The sequence below is a fragment of the Mytilus californianus genome, unplaced genomic scaffold, assembly GCF_021869535.1.
Source record: "Mytilus californianus isolate M0D057914Y unplaced genomic scaffold, xbMytCali1.0.p SCAF_4, whole genome shotgun sequence".
Taxonomy (NCBI): Eukaryota; Metazoa; Mollusca; class Bivalvia; order Mytilida; family Mytilidae; genus Mytilus; species Mytilus californianus.
Window position 1 is genome coordinate 100230314 of NW_026262690.1, and position 6679 is coordinate 100236992.

Below are 6679 nucleotides of genomic sequence, written 5' to 3' on the forward strand. Positions count from 1 at the left end.
GAGACAGAGGCGACACCAATTCCAGAAACTTTTCTGCAGCTGATTTCCGATCGTCTAGTAGATGCCTCGCTAGCTTCGAACATGAAGGATACAGACTTTGATATAGAGTGCGTTTGGCCGCCTCCCCCTCGCATATTGTGCTTTTTATTGCATATTTATCACTGAAAGGGAGAGCACATAAAACTGTCAGTTGTTACTTGACCGCTATTGGTTTTCGTTGCAAGGTTCTAGTCTCAATTTATGGACTATTCACAAAATTTTATTATACGTAAAATGTTAGAGGGATTGAAACGCTCTAAGTTCTCGAAAGATAAGAGGCTTCCAATTACATCGGAACACATGGCTAGGATAATTGAAAAGTTGCCATCGATTTGTTATTCAGCATATGAATCTTTGCTTTTTGCGGCAGCTTTTTCAGTCGCCTTTCATGGCTTTCTAAGAGTTGGAGAATTGGTTTACACAAAATTAGGCCAAGCGCAAAATATAATATCAATACATGGTACACAAGTTTTATGCGGAGCAAAAGTATGAAAGGCCGTTCATGTAAAAAACCCGATAAAGTAACGTGTTAACAATTAACGCGATAAAATCACATGTAACGCGATAAATACAGTTTTAACGCGTTAAAACTATTTTTTTAACGCGTTATTTGATTATTTAACGCGTTAAGCACTTAACTACAAAAAATGACCGAAAAAACTTTCTACTTTCGCCTTAACTACGTTTTAAGGCGTCAGATTTTACTCGAAACTTACTAAATGAAATGGCCGTATGTGTCATATCTTCGTCAATTAACGCGATAATGTTTACAGATTTTCAGCACCTTTAAATATTATTCTCATTAATTACTTATTGCGTTAAAACAACAAATTAACGCGTTATAAGAAGATTTAACGCGTTAAAAGAAGGTTTAACGCGTTTAAAGAGGTTTAACTAAATAATGTTTTAACGCGTTAAGCAACGTTTTAACGCGTTTAAGGATGTTCGCTCCTCTTGTTTTTGAATTTTTGCCAGATATTCGGAATCCTCTGGTTTTATCCATGTAGTGCCATTAAAACATTTTTGCCCACTAACCCCTACTTTTCTTTTCATAATTTGATAACATATATTTTAAAATGCCATCTTTGAAAATCTTATCAAATCCTTGTTATTTTTTCATAGACATTTATTGACAGAAAAAATGTGCCAATGTTAAAGGTATGAAAAATCTAGAGAGAATCATTTACCGCCAAATTTTCAATGGCTTATATCTCGAAAACAAGCACACGGACGTTTCATTTTTTTCTGCTTTTGTAGTTCCTTTATTTATATACATGTACTATCAATTTATAACAGTATTTTTGAAAGCTTGTTATTTTGAAACAGAGTAACGAACATCCTTAAACAATGTTTAAACGCGTTAACGTAATGTAACGTAGTAACGTAATTGTGTTGAATTTAACGCGTTAAATGTGATTTATTATGACACATGTGGCAAGTGCGACAGGTATTTCATCGCGATAAATGTCTTTTTTCACTTACGGGTTAAATCTCAAACTTGATCAATGCAAAGTTTAACGCGTTAAATACATGTATATTGATTTCTTAACGCGTTAAAATCTTGTTTTAACACGTTAAAACTGTATTAATAGCGTTAAATGTTATCGCGTTACTTTATCGAGTTTTTGACATGAATTTCATCGCGATAAATGTCTTTTTTCACTTACGGGTTAAATCTCAAACTTGATCAATGCAAAGTTTAACGCGTTAAATATATTGATTTCTTAACGCGTTAAAATTTTGTTTTAACACGTCAAAACTGTATTTATCGCGTTAAATGTGATTTTATCGCGTTAAATGTTATCGCGTTACTTTATCGGGTTTTTGACATGAACGACCTTTCATACACAAAAGGGGAGTTTATCAGGCTTCACTTAACGCACTCTAATGGGGGATCAAACTGGTAAGGGTATATCTATTGATATAAGGAAGACGGATTCCCCAGTTTGTCCAATACAGCTATTAAAAAGATACCTAACGGTAAGACCAAATAAAAATGGTCCTTTACTTTGTCACTTTAGTGGAAAATATGTGTCTCGTTATCAGTTCTCCGGTATATTGTCTAAGGCATTAAATGTAATAGGTATATATTCAAGTGGCTACAAGTCCCATTCATTCAGGATTGGGGCAGCTTCAGAAGCCTCAGCTAAGGGAATTTCTAATGAGGAAATTATGAAACTAGGACGATGGAAATCTGTTGCATATAGGTCATACATCAGATTGTAATACTTTTATTTTGATGTGGTCATATGTTAATCAAAGACAATTATAGTTTATAAATGTAAATAGTTTGTACATGTGTTATTAAAAATTTAATTGTGTTTTAATAGGGATACTTGAGAGATATGAGAAAAAATCTGTTTGGATAATAGGCTCATCCATCGTAAAACATGCATTTACCCATGCCCGCACAACTTATGACGGCATCCATTTGGGTTTGAAGCGGAAAAATTGTACCATTTGGTGGCAAGGTAAAGGGGGCATGAATTGGCACGAATTAGTACCAAGGATAATATTTGTTAAGATTTGAACAGGAGCCAGATTTTTTAATTGTACCTTGTGGGGGCAACAACATAGGCTCCTGCAAGTTACATAATTTTAGACGAGGGTAGTAATGCCCTTTACCGTCAGACGTCAAACAGTCATTTTCGGCTACCGTTAGCGTCAAATTGGTTAAAATTTTACCGTGATTCGTCAAAATATCCTTATCGTGATTCGTCAGAGGTCTCAAATAATTATCGTTACCGTCATTTTTGGAAAATAATTAACGTGATTCGTCAAAATCAGTCGATTTTTTTATCGTCTAAAAGAAAGTGTACATTTTATCGTCATGCACCAAAAATTACCGTTAACGTCATTTGGCAAGAATTTTTACCGTTATTCGTCATGACGGAATCCCCATTACGACCCTCTTAGACGGCAAATTAAGTCGTAACTGTGTAAGGTTTCAGAATTGCTACCAAAAGCTAAACTTATTTGGACCCAGGTACTACCGAGTCTTTTTTGGCGGAATGGCCAAAACATTAAGTCTCTGAACCGGGCTGCGGTCAGGATTAACAATTTTGATGGTTGGTTATGTCTTAAGTCTGGTGGAGGATATATAAAATATCCTGAAATAACGTGGAATGAGAAGGGACTATTCCACAAGGACGGTGTCCATCTTTCAAACATTGGAAATGAACTATTTTTGTATAGAATTCAAAGTTTTCTCCAGGAAGTTGTGCAAGCGTTACTAATGAAAGAAAATGCACAGGTAATAATTTGGTGTACAAACTGTGCGGTTACAAATGCAATAATGTTTTGTTAATTTAAGTCGTGCACGTGCAATAGTGTGTAATGACGTTCGTTTATTTAAAGGCTTCAACCTGAGAGAGAAGGGATTAATATAATTATGTATTAAACAAAAGTCAATAAGGCCACGGCTTGTTGCGTCGTTTTCTTTTTAATTCATGGCGGTGGTCGCATGTTTAACTTTGAATATGTGACCATTTGGCGGGAAAGCGACACAACGCCAACAATCTTGCACCATGTTCACATAATGGACTATAATATCCGTTACTGAGCTTTTGTTCCCAGGGCCAGTATTCTTAAAGTCAATGTCAGTATTCATAAATGGACAGTAATGATAAAGTGCTCTTTTTGTACAGATGGTTCTAATTGATCATTCTTGATCCATGCTAATGTTATAATTGATCAATCGTGATCCATGCTAAGGTTTTAATTGATCAATCGTGATCCATTCTAATGTTATAACTGATCAACAGTGATCCACGCTAATGTGTTAAGTTTGATCATTTGTGAATCATGATCATGTTAATGTTTCGCCTTTATTTATGATAATGTTTGATAAATTTGTGAGCCGTGGCCTTTATTTTGCCAATTAAAATAATAATTCATTTATATCTCTTTGGTATTTATTCTTGAAAGCATGAATCTTAAGTTAACAGACTTTATGGGAAAGACCTTTCAATTGTTTTACAATCAATTGAGATACTATAAGTATTTTTAACTTATTGTAGACTGAATTATGTAAAGTGATGTGTATTCCTATTCAATTTATTCAGCAAATGTGTATCACTATCAATACGTTTTGTATAAAAACTTCCCTTCATTTCCTGTACACTCATACCAATTAACTGTGAATTTGGAGTTGACTGAACAATTTCAATTTGCCAATTTGTCAATTCCAATGACATGAAATGCACAAGTTAATTTTAACTTGGTATAGTTGTCTAAAATCTTAATTGCATCATTATTTCACCGCAGCTTGGCTCATGGACCTTCCTGTTCTTTTCACATTTGTGTTTAAGATTTTTAAAAAACCTATAATAATTCGATTATTTTCCCTTATATCTTACAATATAAACTGTATTTTTATGCGTGCTTCGAACAAACAGATCTATAAATGCCCTCTATATATTTATTTCCCCGCCGCTTGGCGAAGGTGGCATTAAGTGTAACCCTTGTCCGTCCGTCCGTCCGTATGTACGTACGTCCCGAACTTGGTTTCCGTTCTCTAACTTTAGTTTGCCTTAACCAAATGTTAAGAAACTTGTACACACTGTTTATTACCATAAAACACAGATTAAGTTCGAATTTGGTGGCGTCACTTTTACATTTCTTAAAGTTATGTCCCTTTATAATGTTATATGCAAGCCGGGGCATCATCTGTGTCACATGGACACATTCTCCATTTATTTTTGGTTTTTTTTTGGTTGGGGTGCTATGTCATTGACGTATTTGAACCATAACTCCTTTTATTCATATATATATATATATATTGTGACTTCTGTAGAAATCCAGACGTACTTATGAAGAAGGGATGAAAATCCAGGTTTAATAAATGATCATCAAAGAGCCACAAAATAAAATTGAATTGTTACAGTTACAGCAATATATTTCCTCAAGAATTTAAACATCCCTGGCTTTTAATATATTAGATTTGAGCGTTCCCGATGACGGCAAATACCGCGTCGAACGCACAAAGTTGGACTGACGAAAAAAGCGAAATTAGGTCCGAGTACACAGTTATCGTCCTTTGATTTTCGTTGAAATATAGTCCCTTGTGTGGACAGTGTGTTACTTGCCAGTTTTTTTTATACCCCTTTCAAATTTATTTCTCCATGTTTTATGCCTCAAATAGCAAGTAGGGGGATGAAATTACACTTTAAAAAAATTTGGGTCATGAATTTTAAGATAAAGTAGTGGTCCAGCTGAAAAAGGTTAAAATTAGCACTTCGGAAGCTGTCAAAAGATTTCAAGACCCCCTTAACATAAAATTGTCCATATTTTGAGTTAGAGCCGATGAAGTTTTCTATAATTTTAATATAATTTGTCCCAAAAGTAGTACAACACACTGTAAAAATATTATTGAGAAAGCGCAGGTGGGATTTTTTTAATTTTCATTTATTGTCTAAAAGAAATGCAATACGAAATAACTGTGTACTCGGACCAAATGGTAACAAATTCATTGTTCAAAATTTATTTCCAAATGTAATTAATTTTCAAATTAATTTCGTTTCAGAATATATGTATCAATAAACAAAACCCAGATAATTATGGAAATAAATCTCACTCTTACTTAAACCTTATGAATAGGTCAAAACCGAAAGAAAATAAACCCGGCGTAAGAAACTTTGAAAGAAAACTTGTAATAAATGAAATTTCAAAAAAACATATTAATTTACACAAACAACTTTAAACTTTCAATCTAATGAAAATAATGATACTATTTTCCTGGCCAAGTGTAATTGTAGCAAAAATAACAAAATGTTTCTTGAAATATCAATTTTTTTTAGTAAGAACAATTTGTTTTAATATTTTGATTTATCAAGTTGAATACTTGTGTGATTTCTGGAATCCTCCTTGTTGTTGTTCGTCAAAATCAGTCGATTTTTTTATCGTCTAAAAGAAAGTGTACATTTTATCGTCATGCACCAAAAATTACCGTTAACGTCATTTGGCAAGAATTTTTACCGTTATTCGTCATGACGGAACCCCCATTACGACCCTCTTAGACGGCAAATTAAGTCGTAACTGTGTAAGGTTTCAGAATTGCTACCAAAAGCTAAACTAATTTGGTCCCAGGTACTACCGAGGCTTTTTTGGCGGAATGGCCAAAACATTAAGTCTCTGAACCGGGCTGCGGTCAGGATTAAAAATTTTGATGGTTGGTTATGTCTGTTGAATTGGGTTTGGCTGACCTCAAAGGACGTCTCGTTTTATAACAATAATCAAGATAATGTAAACAATTATTTCTACCTTCTTTTTGGGGGGGTGGGGGTGGGGGGTTTCTCGCCCCCAAAAAGGTTTAAATCAAAAATAGGTTTAAGGGACTATACTATTTTTTAGCCTTCAAATGAAATGAAACGTAAGATAATTTCTTCTGACACTATATGTAGATTTGTCAAATGGCTTCATTTAAAACAAACAAAACAAAAAATTTATTAAACAAGGTCTGCCAAAAAAAATGTGTTTGAAATATTTTGATAATCCAAAGAAACTGATTTTTTGTGTGTGTTTATAACAATCTTACACATATGTGCATAGTAACATGCATAGTAACATGTACAGTCACAAATTACTTCTAAGCATTCTAATTAAGGTGGCTGGGGCGTCTTAATTAAAACTGATAGAATTT

The 6679-nt window shown here is 33.8% G+C and overlaps 1 pseudogene; it reads left to right on the forward strand.

Moving 5' to 3' along the window:
• The first annotated feature begins 1926 nt into the window (after window positions 1-1926).
• On the forward strand, window positions 1927-3462 carry LOC127737167 (uncharacterized; annotated as a pseudogene).
• Window positions 3463-6679: the final 3217 nt, after the last annotated feature.